At 41.9% G+C, this 20,220-nt stretch overlaps 1 protein-coding gene across 6 annotated transcripts in view; it reads left to right on the plus strand.

Moving 5' to 3' along the window:
* The window catches only part of BMPR1B (bone morphogenetic protein receptor type 1B), a 349,709-nt gene that overhangs the window by 119,541 nt on the left and 209,948 nt on the right, over positions 1 to 20,220 (plus strand). For all 6 annotated transcript variants that reach the window (XM_007063008.4, XM_043545434.1, XM_043545433.1 and 3 more), the window contains exon 3: positions 13,860 to 13,940. The gene's annotated coding sequence lies outside the window, so the exon portion shown is untranslated. The remainder of the gene's footprint in view (positions 1 to 13,859; positions 13,941 to 20,220) is intronic.

Below are 20,220 nucleotides of genomic sequence, written 5' to 3' on the forward strand. Positions count from 1 at the left end.
CAAAGAGAAATCAATTTCCTTGCTCACAATTCCAAGCCTGCCTTTCCAGCCAGTACTCTACCCAAAAATCTCTCTCTCTCACTCTTCACTTTCATTCAGGGCCACACTTCAAGTGCATCTCTTGCTGTCTCTTGGTTTTCCTGCTGCTCTCACTGTCTTCTGTCTTGGTCCTTTTTTACCTACATACAAGCAGCTGCAAATCAAATTAATCCCTAGCCCTTGCGTTTGCATTCATTCTCTTTTTTGGGTGGTGGCTTCCATTGTTTCAGCTATCTGTAAACAAATGCGGCATTTAATTGTTCCCTCATCTAGCAGGTGGTTAGCACACCCATTAGTTTCAGCAATGTTTGTGATTGCCTGTAGGTCAAAGACATGGTTGCTAGAAGCCATCCATCCTCCAGCATAACAGTGAACCCCCTTAGTACTATCTAGCTCTATATGAATAGCTTTGTTGACTAAACTGGGACTGCTCACCTAAGAGAGAGCTACTCACTGGAATTGGTTTGTGCAAAACTGGGTCCCTCAGTTATAAGTACCCGAAGATAGGGACCTGCCTTTCTTTCTTTTTTTCTATAAGACGCCTTGCAATTCTATAAGATTCCCAACAAAGAAAATAACAGAACGCCAGTAGCCATCACCTTCAGCCCCCAACTAAAACCTCTCCAACATATCATCAAGGATCTACAACCTATCCTGAAAGATGACCCATCACTCTCACAGATCTTGGGAGACAGGCCAGGCCTTGCTTATAGACAGCCCCCCAACCTGAAGCAAATACTCACCAGCAACCACACACCACACAACAGAACCACTAACCCAGGAACCTATCCTTGCAACCAATCCCGTTGCCAACTGTGTCCACATATCTATTCAGGGGACACCATCATAGGGCCTAATCACATCAGCCACACTATCAGAGGCTCGTTCACCTGCACATCTACCAATGTGATAGATGCCATCATGTGCCAGCAATGCCCCTCTGCCATGTACATTGGTCAAACTGGACAGTGTCTACGTAAAAGAATCAATGGACACCAATCAGACATCAAGAATTATAACATTCAAAAACCAGTTGGAGAACACTTCAATCTCTCTGGTCACTCGATTACAGACCTAAAAGTTGCAATTCTTCAACAAGAAAACCTCAAAAACAGACTCCACAAAAGACTGCTGAATTGGAATTAATTTGCAAGCTGGATACAATTAATTTAGGCTTGAATAGAGATTGGGAGTGGATAGGTCATTACACAAAGTAAAACTGTTTCCCCATGTTTATTCCCCAACCCCCACTGTTCCTCAGATGTTCTTGTCAACTGCTGGAAATGACCCACCTTGATTATCACTACAAAAGGTTCCCCCCCGCCCCCGGCTCTCCTGCTGGTAATAGCTCACCTTACCTGATCACTCTCGTTACAGTGTGTATGGTAACACCCATTGTTTCATGTTCTCTATGTATATAAATCTCCCCACTGTGCCACAAGTACTCCTTTTCTTTTTGCAATTCTGTAGGGATTTAGAAATAATAACTTGAGGGATATCTTAAATCTCGATAGCTTGGGGAAAGCGGAGAGAGTTAAACTTTGTGTTGACATACATCATTTATTTCTGCTTGCACTGTGTCATATTGCAGTGTCTTTAATTCTAAAATGTACCATAAATATTTGTGTTGCATAGATGGAAGGGGAGGACAAGGGAAGAGATGTTGAATCTGTAGATTCTATGAAAACTTTATTTAAAGCATTGCAGTTTACATTGCTTTTCTATGTTACAGATTGTCTATATGGTCCAATAATCCTCACTAGCTGGATTGTAAATTCTAGTGCACATGAGTGTTTTTGCTCACTAACTGGTCCATGTGGACCCTACTGGCATGCACTGAAAGTTGCTTAACAGTGTGCATTAATGTTGTCCTGTCTGAAATAGTACTACATGAACATGCACAAGGGAATTTTTAGTGTGTTCCAGCAGGGTTCACATGGGCCAATTAGTGTGTGACATGTGCACTAGAATTTGCATCCTAACGTAAGGGGACTGTTGCCCCCTTACTAACATTCAGTGGGGGTGTTTTGGTTGGCTGGCTCCCCGTACTAAAAGGGGAAGGGTCTATGGGAAATCAGGACCCTGCGACTGATAGACCCCAGGAGGCTAATCAGGGAGTCAGGAGGCCGGGGACGTCCCGTCCTCCGTGTGAGCTGGAATTGCCTGGGTCAGACAGAGTGGGGCCGAGCTAAGGAGAAAGAAGGGGCCCAAGCTGAGCTGGGGAGCAGAGCTGTGCCAGATCCAGAGAGAGCAGACCCTGTCCTGGGAGTAGAGCTGCAGCCCCAAAGTCAGAGGCACAGCCCAGAGAGAGCAGACTTGCCCTGGGAGCAGAGCTGCAGCAACCAGATCCAGAGGGGCCAGAAAAGCAGCCCAGAGAGAGCAGACCCCGTCCTGGGAGCAGAGCTGCAGCCCCAAAGTCAGGGGCACAGCCCAGAGAGAGCAGACTTGCCCTGGGAGCAGAGCTGCAGCAACCAGAGCCAGAGGGGCCAGAAAAGCAGCCCAGGAAGCAGGTCAGTGCTGGGAGCAGAGTCACAGAAGCAGCCTGCAGAGCAGACCTGTGCTCGGAGCAGAGCTGCAGCAACCAGAGGCAGAGGGGCCAAAGAAGCAGCCCAGGGAGCTGGAGGCAGAGCAGCAGTGCTGAGACAGAGTGGTGGAGCTGGGGCTGGAACAGTCCAGAGCTGGGTGCGGTGAGCAGCTGGGGAGAGCGAGGGGGACCCTGGGCAGCGGGCCCAGCACAGGGAGACACCTCAGCCAAGAGGCTCTGCGGGCCAGGCTTGGGTCATAACCCCGACAGGGCGGGGGCAACACTAGGAAGAAGGGTCCTACCACTTAGAGCGTGAGAGCGTGTGGTCACCACCAGAGGAAGTGTCCAACCCACAGCATCCCTGCAGCACAGCCAGGGCCTGAGAAGAAGGCCTGGGACTTACAAGGAACAGACTGTGAACTGCCCTGACATTCCAGAGACACTGTTTGTGATGTTCCCTGCCACAGAGCGGGTTGATGTGTTTCCTTTAAACTTTCTCATTATTCCTTATTCTTTTTAAAATTAATTTTTGATTAAATAACTTGCATTTGCTTTAACATGGGTCAGAGAAGTGCCCAGTGCAGAGAGAGTACCCCGAAGTGGGGACACCCTAGCCCCTGTCGTAGGTGACCACAGCAGGGTTGGGAGTCGAGCCCCCCAGGAATCCTGGGCCCAGCCTTGTTGGGGTTACGAGGACTCTGCCAGACAGGAGAGTGGAAGGGGAGTCCTCAAGGGCAGGGAGGCCACTGTGTAAAGGAAGTGGGAGCGAGGACTCCGATCCTTTCGCTAGCCCACTTCACCGGGGTAGTTCAGAAGCCAGGAAAGTTCCCCAAAATAGCGGACTATTCCCCCGCTGGCACTAGCTAGTATGGACTAAGTGACCATCTAGAACAGCCCTTAATGTAGCCGAGAAATCTATAATCAGTAGAAGAGCAAGGAAATATGCCACAAATATTACACTTAGGGTAGACTAAGTTCAGGATTTGAATGCATGTGGATGGGCTAGCACTTGAAATTACTGGGAGCCATGCAAAATGTGTGTGTAAATTTAAGTGTTATTTAGACTTCATATCTGTTTCATTATTGGCACTACCTTGTGCTGAACCTAATGTGTTTTAGATCACAATCACATGACCTCAGTCACATCTTTGCTCTGCCAATGAGACTAAGTTTGGTAATTTAGCTGGGCATATATCTATGAGCACATTTTTATTTCCTGTAGTATAAACACTACTGTTCTGAATATCCCAAAAGAATGGATTATGTTTGCATAAACTTAACTATTCATACCACACTAAATACCAACACCGGAAATGTTCAAATTCTGCATTTTACACTTTGTCTCATGGTTGAGAGGCACCTACCAATTAGTCTGCATGTTTTAGGGACCCATTTTGTTATTTTTCTCTTAAGAATGCCTTGTTAAAGCTTGTGATTGTGTCCAAAGTCAGCAGTCCTTGCTGAGTTACTGACATTATTTGATTGATTCGGTTATGACTTGCTTAAAGTGTCACTGTGTTCACAGCCATATTGTGGATGTTATGATTCAGGGGAGGGAGAGAGTCAAGGAGAAGATGGCTAATGTTGCATATAGAACAAAGAAAGATACTTTTCATATCATTGTAAGTAGTCTCCATATTTCAGAAGTATTACATAGACGTGTTGCAAAAAATTCTTTTATTTAGTTAGCTAGTTATCTGAGATTGCAAGTGACTAAAACAAAACATTATTCATCAAAAGTAATATACAATGGTCACTAATAAAGTCAGCATTTATGAACAGACCCGGGAATACTCCACTGTGATATCTGCGATACCATTGTTATTTCCTATTCTAAGCATGGGGAAATAGTGTGGTGGACAAAGAATATAGTATGTCTGATAAAAGTCCATGAGAGTGTTTCTATTTCGCATGTCATATTACTTTTTTGGTTTCCTGTTGATAAGTTTGAAATTCATGTACCATAAATACTTAAAGCAGATGTATAGGCACATATTTTGGAAATTGAAATCAATAAATGCACCAATAGACCAGTAAAGTATGAGCACTGTTCAGCTGGCTAACTAGCCCTAGTGCTTGTGCTGTATATAAAATGTAATATTAGATTCACTCATCCACAATGTATAAACACAATGGACAAAAACTCATCCCTTCTGCAAAAATGTACGGTCGTACTGAGTGGAGGAATAGATGTCCTTCTGTTTCTAGTCATGATTTAAAACATCAAGCTAGTATGTAGAAATTCCTACCCCTTTTATTTGTATTGGTTAGTTTCACACCTGGGGGGCGGGAAGAGGAGAAGGGTTTATTGAGCACTGGACTGAGACCCAGGAGATATGGGTTCTATTCCCGGCTCTGAAGCTGGTCTACTGGGTGACCTTGGGCAAGTCACTTCACCTCTTTGTGCCTTGGTTTCCCAATCTGTAAAATGGGGTTAATAGTAATGACCATTTGTAAAATGTTTTGAGATCTACTGATGAAAAGCACAATGTAAGAGATAAGTGGCATTATTATTATTTATTATTTATTAAAGAACATATACATATATGTATTTATAATTGACCTCAATTGATGCAAGCACGATTGCATCTGATTTCTCGCGTTATTTTTTGTATATGCAATTTGCAGACAAAGATGAAAGTAGCGGTCTGAGTCTGCTTACAGCAGAAAAAACAAAAGGACCGCTGCAACTTCCAGTAGAGGAGATTTGGTTATGGTGGGATAAAATCAGTGTGAGATCAGAATCTGTGTGAATGAACTCTTCTTGATAACAAAACCATTGCATTTTATTTTTATTGGAGTATAGAAAGCATAAAGGGAGACCAGCTCCCAGACTGATTTTGAACTCTCCTGGCTCTTCTGCTAGAACCTACTCCTGTACTGTCAGCATGCCAAGCTCAGATCAGGAGAACTTTGTTCTTCCTTCACATATTTCTTCTGTTAGGGAACTTGAAAATGTTACTGCTTAGTCACCATATGAAGAATAAAACTACATTGCCTTATTTGGCTGGCGATGTCACGTAAAAGGAAATTTGACACTTCAGGCTGAGAAACTCTTTTGATTTGTGAACAGTACTTCTGCTAGTGGGAAAATGTGCAATCTGTTGTCTGTGTTTATAAATATGCTGTACGTTCCCACACTTTCCCTCAAACACTAGAAGAGGGCTTTCTATTGTTAAAAGCAGCCTTAGCCAACAGTTATCGCAGAATGTTATCCTTGATGCCCTGATTTCCCCTATGCTTAGAATAGGAAATAACTGTAGTTATCTTGTGGTGTATTTTGGCAAAAGGAATAGTGAATGCTATAACTTTATTATCATTGAGGTGTAGTTACAGGATGCATGTAATGGCACTTGCACTTTCCTGATGTAGCTGTGTAAAAAGAACCATGGATAGTTGAGAACTGACGTCAGGGACAAGAAAACATGTCTTCTCCAAGATTTTGTAGATTTTAAGTTTAGTAGTTCATGCAAAAAACCAGAAAAAACTCCCCAAACAAACAAACAAAAAAGCCAGCCTGGTGTTTCCAAATAGAATTAATAAATTTGTTCCTAAATGCATCTTTTATGAAGATCTTGATACACATATGATACTAAAGGGAGCAAGTCTCTCAGCTCTTACTCAGCTGCTAAAACCTAAGAGGGATCCTCAAATCACAACGTATGGAGCTAACAAACTTTACCTCAGATCTGCACGTGTATTCTGAATGCGCAGGAGGGATTGATACAGCTTCTGACTGGCTAACTTAGCCAATGACAAAATTCTACTCAGAGCAGCAGTGCAATGTTTTATCCGTACAGAACAGGTAGCTCCTAGAGCATCCCTACTTGGCTGAGATGACAGTTTCGGTGCCTTGTGTTTAAGGCTCTGCACAGGGACTTAGAAGAACTGGGTTCAATTCTAGGGTATACGGATTTTCTGTGTGAGTGACCTAAGGCAAGACATTTAATGTCCCTCTGTCTCAGTTCCCCAATCTCCCATCCTTTGTTTGTATTGTCTATTTAGGGTATGTCTACACTACGAAATTAGGTCGAATTTATAGAAGTCGGTTTTTTAGAAATCGGTTTTATATATTCGAGTGTGTGTGTCCCCACAGAAAATGCTCTAAGTGCATTAAGTGCATTAACTCGGCGGAGCGCTTCCACAGTACCGAGGTTAGAGTCAACTTCCGGAGCATTGCACTGTGGGTAGCTATCCCACAGTTCCCGCAGTCTCCGCTGCCCATTGGAATTCTGGGTTGAGAATTCCAATGCCTGATGGGGCTAAAACATTGTCGCGGGTGGTTCTGGGTACATATCGTCAGGCCCCCGTTCCCTCCCTCCCTCTGTGAAAGCTAGGGCAGACAATCGTTTCATGCCTTTTTTCCTGAGTTACCTGTGCAGACGCCATACCACGGCAAGCATGGAGCCCGCTCAGCTCACTGTCACCCTATGTCTCCTGGGTGCTGGCAGACGCGGTACTGCATTGCTACACAGCAGCAGCAACCCATTGCCTTGTGGCAGCAGACGGTGCAATAGGACTGGTAGCCGTCATCGTCATGTCCGAGGTGCTCCTGGTCACCTGTGTGAGGTCGGTCAGGAGCGCCTGGGCAGACACGGGCGCAGGGACTAAATTTGGAGTGACTTGATCAAGTCATTCTCTTTAGTCCTGCAGTCAGTCCTATTGAACCATCTTATGGTGAGCAGGCAGGTGATACGGATTGCTAGCAGTCCTATTGCATCATCTTCTGCCGGGCAGGAAGAGATGAGGATGGCTAGCAGTCCTATTGTACCATCTTCTGCCGAGCAGCCATGAGATGTGGATGGCATGCAGTCCTTCTGCACCGTCTGCTGCCAGCCAAAGATGTAAAAGATAGATGGAGTGTATCAAAACAAGAAATAGACCAGATTTGTTTTGTACTCATTTGCAAACCCCCCCCCCCCGCCCTCCGTCTAGGGGGCTCATTCCTCTAGGTCACAGTGCAGTCACTCACAGAGAAGGTGCAGCGAGGTAAATCTAGCCATGTATCAATCAGAGGCCAGACTAACCTCCTTGTTCCAATAAGAACAATAACTTAGGTGCACCATTTCTTATTGGAACCCTCCGTGAAGTCCTGCCTGAAATACTCCTTGATGTAAAGCCACCCCCTTTGTTGATTTTAGCTCCCTGTAAGCCAACCCTGTAAGCCGTGTCGTCAGTCGCCCCTCCCTGCGTCAGAGCAACGGCAAACAATCGTGCATCTGAGTTGAGAGTGCTGTCCAGAGCAGTCACAATGGAGCACTCTGGGATAGCTCCTGGAGGCCAATACCGTCGAATTGTGTCCACAGTACCCCAAATTTGACCCGGCAAGGCCAATTTAAGCGCTAATCCACTTGTCAGGGGTGGAGTAAGGAAATCGATTTTAAGAGCCCTTTAAGTTGAAATAAAGGGCTTCATCGTGTGGACAGGTGCAGGTTTACATTGATTTAACGCTGCTAAATTCGACCTAAAGTCCTAGTGTAGACCAGGGCTTAGAGTGTAAGTTTTTCGGGTTAGGGTCTGTCTCTTATTATGTGCATGTACAAGTACCTTGCACAGTGGAGCCTCAGTCTCTGAAGCTGGGGTGTCTAACTGCTACTAAATACAAATAATTATCAAGTATCAAAATTTCACTTGTTTACATGCAGATTTGACCAACGTTAAAACTGTAGTGCAGTCTAGCAAACACAGCATTATGACAACAATGATTTTAACAAACAAGAGCATCGAGACTAGCTCCAAGTGAATAACTCACAATTTGTCTGAGGTTAGCTTCTTTGGCTGGCTGCAGAATATCCTTAATCAGATTGCAGTTTTCTCAAATTCGTTATTTGAAATATTTCTACTTTTTCTACTCTGATTGTTATTCAAGTCATTGTAGGTGAGTATTTGATGTCTCTCTTAAAGATATATGAATGGTCTGAAGTCATATTATGTATTCTTTTTGGTTTGCTGAGTGCACAACTTCCAATATGAATTTTCAAAACTATTTTAGTACATATTCTTGGATAAGCAGCTTTGAAATTTGCCTCCATTGAACATTTGTGTTCGTAAAAGTCAATGACATGAATATTAGCAGAGGCAAACACAGAAGAGACCTGAGCATGGGGAAAGCATTTAAAAATGTTTGTGAATAGTCACAGTTTATTCCCCCATTAAATATATATTTCACTCAGGCAAATAAAGCATGGCACTAACCGTTTCAATTTGTTGACACTATCGTCTTTTTTTTAGGCTTAGTTTCCTTTTATCTGCACCTTCACAGTATTCTGAACAGGAGCATGTTTAATGCAGGAGTTTAATGTTAAAAGAAAGTGTTTGAAAGTGAGAAAACTAATCAGAATTTGAACTCCTGTCTCCCAGCTTCCCCATACTGAGCTGTTAATGCACTTGAATGCTGACCAGGAAGTACCATCTCTGGAAATGAGACTTGGCGAGTTGTTTAATTCTAAATTCCCATGTAATCCAGGCCCTCCCTGCCAACAAGGTAGTGCCATTTGGGATAGTGAGTTTTGTGATGTGGATACTCTCCACTAAGAACTGAACGGAAACCACCAACTCATTTCACATATGTCAACAAATAGCCATTAGATGATTATGTCTGTAAGTCACTGTGAACCTGGCTTGGATTTCAAGTGGTAACATAGAGTAGAAAGGCTCTGAATCCCACTACTAATCTCTTGAGCCACTGAGTCGGCAAAAGATTCTCTTCTATTCTGTTCAGTTCAGGATTTTATGCCTCAGAGTTGTAGGAATGTCATTTAAAAATGGTAGTGCGTGTACTTCTAGCTGCCATTTTGAATGCTTGAATGCAAGCTTGAAAAATGTGACATTGTTATGTAATTTGATTACCTTGTTTCAGTTCATTTTAGATAGGGTCCGCATTTCAAGAAGCACATACATCGTACTGTGATTTTCACCATTATTAGCAGGCTCTGCGGTGACGCTGAGAATTAAAAAGGCATGGGGAAAGAATGCGTTCCTCACCCCCAGAGGTGAGCAGTGTTGAGGTACACATGTGGGGCAGTGTCTCTGCCACTGCCTCTGTTGTCCTTGTCCTTGGAAAAAATATAGGACTACAGTCTGCGGGGCTGCCAATCCTATATCTTTCCCCAATGCTAAATGAAATAGAATAAACCTATCTTCACCACTGTATGCCCCATGATGGGGCCTCCTTTTTTAAAGAAATAACACTGTGTTTACTATTTTCACTTTTCTTTTGTTCTTAAGATTAAAAAGGCCACAAATATAAAAGTCGACCTCTACTCTGTTTAAATTTAGATGTTAAAAATTAACATCTTCGGCATCAGTGCTCTTCACCCAAATATTTCTTCTCACAATTTGGTATGCACAGTCATTCATGACTGCTCAGTATAGCGTTTGTGGGTCAAAATCATGTCTCCTGTGTGTGTGGATGATTTTGCATGAAAAATAGCTGGTGCAAATGTACAGGGAGGTTTAAGGCTCCTTCCAAAATTTAGCCCAATAAGTTCAATCAAAAGCAAAAAGCTAGCTGGAAAACAGCCTCATTCATGGTCTTGAGAGGTCTCCTTCCACTTGTAAAATATTACAATATAACAATCTGCCATAGAATTATCTCACTGAAAATGAAGCCAAATATCTTCCTAAGGAAAGGTAGAAATTTGTTTTGTTATATACCAACATTCTAGGATTGTGCTTTATTAAATATAGATATCACTATTTTTTTTTCTTAAAATGTGCTTTCTGTCCACCCTACGGTAGGTAATTGATGTGGGCATAGTAATGTGATTTCTCAGAGTTGTATACTTTTTGTAGTGGACGCCTATAAATATTTGTATTAATCTACCACATCTTACCCAGCAAATAATTATACATCCAGATTTATAGGAGTGCGTATTTCTCCTTAAAGGACATTAGGGTTGAATTTACCTTTTGTTGCCATGTTTAGGTCTTTTTATCTTTTAATTCCTGTTTCTTCTGAGGTCATCTTGTGATGAGGGTAAAGATAACTGACTGGATGTGGGATCCTGCTGAATTCCGTCAAATTGATCTTGATTTGAGCAGTTATTTCTGCTTTCAGCTCGACTGGAGCTTGGTAGTAATTATTTTCCATACTTTCCAGGAGCAAATGCCAGCATAATTATAGTCAGAACTTGGTTGCTGAAGGTGCTAACCTGAATTGGAATGCCAGGATATAACTGGTGTTTTAACAGCCTAATTAATTTGTCTCATGAACGGCAGGGCTGGGAATTACATAGGGTGTACAGAACTATTGGCTTATGAAAATAAAGGAGATGGGAAGAAAAAGAGAAAATACATTAATTGTTTAGTGGACGTAAGCCAGATCTGCATGAGAAAAGATTTGTTGGTATAGCTAACCTGGTGAACCCTCCTAGTATAGATTCAGCTTGCCGAAAAGTGCTGTTGCTAGTGTAGTTTATATCAGTTCCCTGAGCAAAATAAGCTATACTGCCAAAAGTACTTTTGAGGTCTGTATAAATGTATCTACAATAGGGCTTTTACCTGTATAGAAATGTAAAAAAAAATCACACTGCTAACTGACAATATTATACTGGCAAAACTGTCTAGGGTAGACCTGGCCTTAATGTACTGGACAACTATTTTGTAAAGCAGGGGTGGGCAAATGACGGCCCAGGGGCTGCATCCAGCCCTTCAGATGTTTTAATCAAGCCCTCAAGCTCCTGCTGGGGAGCGGGGTCCAGGGTTTACCCTGCTCTGGTGCTCCAGCCGAGGAGTGGGGTCGGGGGCTTGCCCTGCTCTGCATGTGCCATGGCTCCACGTGGCTCCCACAGCTCCCAATGGCCAGCAACCATGGCCAATGGGAGCTGCAGGGGCAGTGCCTGCGGATGGGGCAGCACACAGCACCTCCTGGCTGCACCTCCACATAGGAGCCGAAGGGGGGACATGCTGCTGCTTCCGGTAGCTGCTTGAGGTAAGCACCGCCCGGAGCCTGCACCCCTTCCTGCACCCCTTCCCCAGCCCTGATCCCCGTCCTGCCCTCCGAACCCCTTGGTCCCAGCCTCCTCCTGTACCCCAGAGCCTGCACCGCCAGCTGGAGCCCTCACGCCCCCACCAACCTGTGCCCCACCCTCCTGCCCCAGCTCAGAGCCTCCTCCTGTTCCCTGAATGCCTCATTTCTGGCCCCACCCCAGAGCCCAACCCCCCATTTTGTGAGCATTCGTGGCCCACCATACAATTGCTATACCCATATGTGGCCCTCGGGCCAAAAAGTTTGCCCACCCCTGTTGTAAAGATTCATCTTCAGAAATCAATATTGACTGCTTTGTTCTTATATTACTGTATTGTAAATGTTACTTTCCTGAATAAGATTTGAATTTGTTTTAGACATATAGCAACCCTCTATCTGCAAAGAGGAACACGTTCATCACAGATTTTAGTCATGCCACGACTAGACACTCAACGGGCCAACAAAACTTGTGGGTCTTGGAGAAAAGAAATGGTACCCTATTAACTTTGGCCTTCCATTGTGATTGCTGCTCTGCACTGAGATGAGCCATTAAAATTCGGCTTCACTAACATACAACCATACTGCAGGAAAGAAGTGTCATCTTAGATCGATGACTCTTTTCTTTGACATTTGTATTGCAGTTACATCTACACTTCTTCCTGACTCATGGGGCAATGTTAATTCATCACTCACTTTGGACCCAGATAGATTGTGTGCTGCCATATTTTGTTATAACTGAAACTTTTAATTTTGCATCTTACATTTTTTAATTCGTTTGGTTTTGGATGTTATTGTTCAGAGCCACTTTGATTACCCCATCTCTCCTCCAACCCCCCTCCAAAATAGGAAGTAAATATGTTGTGCTTCAAGCAGCTCCTGCCCTCTTCGAGGCCCCATACTCTGGGCCCAGTTGTTCCACTCTCTCCCTTGAGTAGATCCTTACTCCCATAAATATCTCACTGATTTCAACTGTATTACAGTGGGCCAGTAGCCCCACTATCATTAAAATTGTTACTAGCTTACTGTTTAATTATCTAATGAGTCTTCAGGGGACTACTTGCAGACTAAGGCCTTTATTCTGTAAACACTCTCACATCACTTCTTCAATGGGACCACTTACATGGCTAAAGTTGGCATGTGGAGAAGTGTTTACAGGATCAAGCTCTAAGCTTCTACTCGATACTAATAGGGTGGAAGAACTGGGCTCTCAGATGGTGTAGGAGGCCTCATTATGGATGCATCTAGTGTGAGTTTATTAGATGTGGAATTGGGCTCTTGGGTTTCTCTCCCACCACTCCAGAGCAGGTATCATTTGGCCCTAAGTACTGTATTGTGTGTGTTACTTTCTTGTGTTTAGAACATACAGTATACGTTTAAAAAAAATGGAGCAGGATGGGTGATCCCACTTGTTTGGTAAGAGCAGCACTAAAACAAAACCATCATCACACTGTAAGAGTCTCAGTCACGTCCTTTATGACTCCGTAGTGGTCAAGCCAGCTAAAGTGTCCATTAAGTAATGGTAAATTATCATTGGAAATCTATGGAAATTTATTGTATACAAGAGCAGCACTAAATATATATATATTTTAAATAGCAGTCAAGGAAACTGGCTGAAATACCTAGGAACATGTCCAGCATGACAAGTGAAGGATTAAACTCACAGCTTCCATTCTTTATAAGGGATTGCAGAGTTAAATCTCTACCTGGTACTGGAATTTGACAGTCTGTTGTTTGCAGTGTGATTATTGGTTTTTGTGCATTAAAAAAATTGACACCAATAATATTTTGTTTTGCTACGTTTCAGATTGTGAAATAATATTTAGGTTTCAGTGTTCAGTAAAATGTAAGCAGATAAAAGTTTAAAGCAAGAAGGATTTTTTATTTTTCCTGCAAGACTCAGAAGTTGACAACAACTTAGAATGCTTTTGGTCTCATTCCTACAGTTCTTACTCAAGTGACTAGTTTTATTGATTGTATTGTTTAGTTGTAAAAGTACTATGGTTTTGTGTCAGCATGAGTTTAATTATTTAATTTAGATAACTGCAACATGAGCTGTACAAGTAGAGAATAAAGAGCGATCAAAACATCTCCGTGTCTGAGCGTGTATGTTGAAAGAGGGGAAAGGTACCTCTTATTCATATGTGCATTTCATGGTGTGTGATTCCTGCCAAACATTTACTGTTTGGCACAAGTATCCATAAAAGGCAAGCTACGGCAAGATAATAGCTACATGTTTAACTGTTAATTTTCTCATTAAAGTGTAATTTGATGCTTATGTAAAATGTACCATATTATGTTGTCCTGATATGTCTTTCTGCTCTATTGTAGGTCACCCAGCGGGGAATGCTCTTGTTTTATTTAAAGCACAGTAGTGACAAGAAGATTTCTTGAACTCTGGGAATTCTGCAGGTAAGGACTATATCCATTTAATTGAATCAGTCGTTTCGTTTATATTAGGGACATAACTATTATTATTAAGCACCAGAATGAAGCAGACTCAGAAGAAGAATGGCAGTTCATGAGCTGTAGTAAAAAAAAAACTAAATAAGAATAATTGAAAATATGCTGCTTCGTAATGGAATAGAAGTATATTTTGAGTGATCTACCATGGGGAAAGGTGGTTTCTGTTTGTATATGTGGGCTGCCACCCAAAACATGAAGGGTAGGATGTTGCATTCAGATGTAAGAACAGGAACCAACTGAGAAGTTACACTTTTAATCCTCATTGAAAATATCAGTATTGTGGCTCTGCAGTTAGCACAGAGAGTACCAGTAGCACCAGGCTTGACTTAATCGGCTATCGTTGCCCATTTTAGATTTTCAGACAAGAATTGGTGGATCTACAATTTGTATTCAGGAAACATTCTTTCTTCCCTTTGGGGGTATTGCTGAATAGTAGCATTTGTACAGAACTAGGTTGTCATTCTTTGATCTTTCCCATGAGATTAAACAAGCAGTAGCTCTGTACTGGAAAAGCCAGCAGTTCTTTGATTAAAACACTGAGTTGTGCAAAGGAGGAAGGATTTTGAGCTTTTCGGTGTGTAGATCCTGTACTCACTGGAGATGCTGTTATAAACTCCTGTGATGACAGCTGGCACAGAAAGTAAAACTGAGTCTCATCGTTTTACACCAGCAATATTGACATTTTTCTATGCAGACAGGCACAATACTGATTACTCGCATACACTCTTCCGTAGGAAACAGCATGTGCAGTGACAAATTTCACAATAGTTTACAATATATGCTGTGATGGTTTATGAGATATGAAGCCTTGGGTCTAGCATCTCAGGTAAATCAGCAGTTTCTGAGCCTCTATCATCTGTCAATGGAACCTCTATCATCTGATATGAGAGCTACATGCAAAGGGCCATGAGTTGGTTGCAACTAGGGAAATAATTGAAAATCTTCCATGGTGGAGTAATAATTCTTGACAGTATGATATTTTATGTTGTTTGAGTGTGATGAAAAGTCAAAGCCTAAGATATAGAAATTATGTTGAGACTCTTACATTCTTGGAACTTTTCCTAGAGCAATTTCACTGCTTAATTTGTGTTTGGTGTTAGAAAGTTTATAGGACTCTGGTGCTTTGTTACCTAGGCCCAGGTTTTGAAAAGGAAAAATTGGATGTCTATTAAGTTTAAAATAAAACTGTAATTTCTCTTTTAAAAATAGGCATGTTGTTATTTAAATGTCGATGCAATGCTTGAAACTGTTGGAAGACGTAGGGCAGTTCCTGCCTTGAGAAATCTTAGATTGTAGGTAAATAGAATGTGTACAGACAGTGTTGTTTTTAAGAGGGTGCTTTTCAGCTTTACACACTGTTTGTATAGAAATCTAGCGTTAAAGACATTTTTGAGGTCATAAAGATAGTAATTGATTTTCTCTTCTATTTTCAAAACTCCATTATCTTCACAGCCCTGCTAGAAAAACTCCCCCTGCCCAAGGTTTGGCACTTTCAAAAGGCAAAGTTTTGAAATATTTCCTTTTGACATAAACTATAAAACAAATTTAAATGCTGTTGATTTTGAATCTAGAGCTTAAGAACCCAAGCTCATTTGAAAAGTCTTCTACTTATAGACAGACCTGGTAACACAAAACTGATAGCAAATGTTGGGCTTGGTTCTCTACCACTTTCCTTGTCATATATTCATTTACATCTGCACCAAGTGGGTCTGAAATGTTATTACCAGTTTGGGTGGAGAGTTCTGATTTGGTAGCATTTTACACTTCGCACAGGTGTAAATGGCTACACAAGATGCAGACACTGGAGAATCAGTCCCACTGTGTTTTGCTGGGTTTCTGATCATGTGACAAGCAACTTGGCTATATTACTCGTTCCCATCTTTCTCTCTGTCAGTGTACTAGCATCATTGTTGTTGCCAAATGTAATGTATGAAGGGACACCTCTGACACCTGTATGCACAGAATGAGTGAAAAAATGAGGGGGAGAAAGGGAGTGGTCACTTGACAATAAGCAATATGGTGTTGGCTCTGAAATTCACACAGCACAAATAGTAGATTTTTTCAAAATTTGACTTACCATGAAATACTTAGGAGGAAACTTCCTCAAATTTACAGCTCTGTTTTTAATCTAAAGAAGCATTTATTTTTATGTAGTTTTTGTATGAGTTCATTTTTTTCAGTTTGCTTACTCAAGGAACAACCATCTTAACAGTCTACAAGTATTTGAAGTGTATAAATATTAACAAAGGAAAGCAACTGCTTAGGATATTACAAAGTGTATTACTGGTCCCAGTCCTACAGTAAATGCTACTTGGGCACTTGGGTTTGCCTGCATGGTGCTGATTGCAGGATCAGGGCTACTAAGTATTGTCATCTTTTTTGCCACTTCCCTATTCGAGGTCAGCAAGTTTTATAGCCTTCTTCCAAAACTCATGATTATATGCCAGGCTGTTACATAGCTTTATCTTTCTGAGGTCTACTGATATCTCATCTGTGTACCAAGTCTTTGGCCTTTCCCTTGGTCGTTTTCCATCCACAACATTTTCCATTCCTACCAACATAAGTCTCCAATCTCCGTTGGGTATACCCATACCAATGTAGTCTAGTCTACTCGGTATGTGAAATTAAGGAAAATGGGGTCTGATCCTGTGCCATTGAGGTCAATGGGAGTTTTGCCATCCACATCAGTACGGGAGCAGGATTGGGACCGTAAAGAGCAAGCTGACTGTCAGGTAAAAGTGAGGTCCATTAAAGGGTTAAATTTTCTCAAGCAAAGTGATAGTAGCTCCAGTGCCCACTTTTTAGCTATCAGTAGTATTTGTATGATCAGGGTCTAAGTTATTATAAGCAGTAGATCAGTGGCACTGTGACTGGGAAACTCTGAGACTCAAATACATATTTTATTAATTAGGGAAGAGTTTTATATTTCCCTTGCAGATTGCCCGGTATAGATATGTGGGGCCAGACCATGGCACCCAGTTTGTGTGCAACTAGTGCAGCTCAGTGGGTGCAAGGTTGTCTTTAAGCAGCCTTTAAGCCCTATATCCTCTCAGAGCTGATGGGCGCTGGTCCAGTCCTCTGGTAGTTCTGTGTTATGTTGGTTCTCCATGGCCTGCTGGAGCGTAGGAATGTCATGGCCGTACCCATTGTACTGGTAGCAAATGTGCTGTTATATTGGCTCAGCAAACCTGGGCTTCCCCTTTGCAAGAGACCTCCTACAAGGACTGTTTCTGCTGGGTTTATGGTCACTTTGATTTGCAGAATTGGGCCCTTAATATTTATTAGATTTATAGTCTCCGTGATGGCAAACTAGATGTAAGATTTCACTAAAGGATAAGTATGAGCAGGGCCATAGCTGTTAAGTCTTGTCCACTCATTCCTCCATCACATTTACACATTCATCCTCTCCACCCACAACTTGAACTGTATTATGCAACATTTGCAACACACAGATTGTATATTAAATGCTTGGAGGAGCCATGATGTAATGCAATTCTTTTGAACACGGTTCATTGGGTATTCAATTATGCAATGTTTAGTGCACATAGCATGAGCTACGTGACGTCCTGCAAGAGAACAGGGAAGAAGCCAGCAAGAATCATAAAAGTAGTATAGTAGTAACAAGCCAATTCATTAACAGACAGATTAGGAAATCTGCCACCCAAATGAATGCAAAGTGTCACTCAGCAGGCTTGTGTTACTCAGCTTGGTAGCATTATTGAGACATTTTTGTTGAGTTACTGTTCTTGAACATCTTTTCCACTGTATTGTACAAATTACATAAGGTATAAATGTGCTTTGCTATAAAGCATAGGGCCAATTTCAATCTCATGTATGCTGGTGTAAATGTAGTTAATTCCTTTGAAGTCAATGAAGTTATTCCAGATTTACACTATTCTATCTGGCCATTTCTAAGCTAGTCTGTATTACAAAAGCGTAAATCATAACCAGTAGTATCAACATTTTTGCATTCTGTGAAGACTTTCCTCATTTGGGGTTCAGTTTTGCAAAGACTTAGACATATGAGTAACCCTTGACTGGTCCTGTAGGTGTCTGTGTAAACTGTGGCTGCTGGTTACAGTTGCAGACAACATAGCACTGTGAAGAGATGCTGTACAGCCGACAGCTCAGACTTATTTTCCGAGTATCATAATTGGGGTTGGAAGAGTCCCAACAAGTCATTTAGAACATTTGCCTGATTTTTGTGTGTCTTTGTTTGTGCAAGGTTTTTTTTTTCCACGAGAGAGGGGTCTGTGTTCCAGAATTTGTATCTGCGTTTTGACTGCCCCAGAGTTGAAAGGGAGTTTGGATTTGAGGTTTTGGCTCAGCCTGTTATAGAAATTTGCGCCAGTCAGGAATTGTGATCTGGTTCCAGGTTTCGGTTCTTGACCTTCCTTCCCAAACAATAACAAAAAATTTAAGGACGTCGGATACAGGATTTATGTTTGAGCTCATCCCTAAATTATATCATATTTTAATTCATTTTATATTCCAGCTACTGAGTGTATTCCAAGATACGTATTCTGTGTATCTTGAGCCCATACATAGTAGAATGAGGTTCCTTTAGGTCTATGTATTTATGTTGTGGCTACACGGCATTAAACAGGGCCAGCCTTGTTTTACTTATCCAGCTGCTGAATATGCAAGAGAGTCAGCTTGAATGTTTAAATTCTCTCAGTAAATTTAGAAACAGAAGATCTCATCTTATCAGAAATGCCCAGTTATCCTGCCTAGCACCACATTAATGTCATGTAAACATCTTCAGATCCCCAGCAGAAGAAAATCTGTACGGACCATTATAAGGGCAAAATAAATACTAATGTAGGCTCCCAAATGACTGTGGAACATGTGCCTCCGTTTGTCTCTGACAGCTCCACATCCCACTGCAGATCCTCCCCCTCTTTAATACTCCTCTATTAGAAGATGAGGAGGGGGTGAGCAGGCCCTGTGCTATGCCATGTACACTGCTTGAGCTCAGAAAGTAGTGTACAAACAGGCTGCTGCAAGAGGTGGAATAGCCGAGCACATGTGGTTGCAGAAAGTCTGATCGCCAAGAATGAGTCAAATTGGATGCATATGTGGGGCTCCCATTGACTGCTAAGAGCTGCACTGATATGTGTAAAGGCAGAATTTGAGCCACGACCCTTCTTACCTCTTAAAGAATGTATAAGTTGATGCTTTGTGTTTAATTTCTTACTTTTTATTTCTGTGTACAGAATCTTTTTTGGGAGATGTTCTGAATTCCCTTATAGTCCCAGCTAGCTAGTGGCTTAAATATAGTTTTAAACTGTTTGATGGGTCAAAATGGACTTGCTTGATATGGAGCTAGTACTATAGCTTTTGTATGCTGCTTTATTGGGTAGTTCCAGTAGTAAACTGAGTTTATTAAAGTAAATTTATGAAAAGACCCTAATTGCCTGTCCTCAATAATATTTTAATGTGCTCCAGTCTTTGCCTTTTTATACCGTAATGTAATGTACATGGCGCAACATGTATATGTATATTGTTTAAGGGGCTTGAATGGCCTGCCTGTCTGACACGTTTTACTAGATTCCAGCCTTTTTTCCATGACATCATTAAAACAGACTTCCTTGAAAATATGAACAGCTGCTGTGTACTTTTTCCCCCCTGTGTTTTAGGTTACAAACTGTAGCAGCATTTCAGTTCTTCACAAATGATGGCGATAGGTCAGCTCGATGCAAAACAGAGTGAATGCAGCCAAACTCAGAGCTGTGAAGCTGTTAACAGACCAGTAATGAAGCAGGTCCCCGTGTATGAAGCATTTCACAATGCAGTAGGGGATAACTTACAGAACTGCAGAGTCAGTTGTCGCATTTTGGCTAAAGGCTGATCCTGTTCCCTCATCTCCCCCCTAAACTAAACTGTGCATGATTTAAGAAGATGAGAACAATATTGTTGTCAGACTTTTGGCACAGATGGCAATTCGCTTGAAGTATTTTACTGTGGTTTTTGCAATGTTTTTGTTGTTCAGATCTTCCACAGAGAGCCAGTCCCTTTAAGCTCTCTAGCCTGATCCACGGAAACTTACTTTCTTTATTTCTATATGACTTTTGGAGTTCACACAAGAAAAGTGTGGGATTGTGCTCTCGTTATTGTTACATAGAATTGCAGATTCAGCAACCCAGTTGGAAAGAATAATCTCCATTCTGCTTCTACATGTATTGGGGGAATCGTGTAAGAGGAGAACGTGGACTGCTTGACCACT

This window comes from Chelonia mydas, chromosome 4 (assembly GCF_015237465.2).
Source record: "Chelonia mydas isolate rCheMyd1 chromosome 4, rCheMyd1.pri.v2, whole genome shotgun sequence".
NCBI lineage: Eukaryota > Metazoa > Chordata > Testudines > Cheloniidae > Chelonia > Chelonia mydas.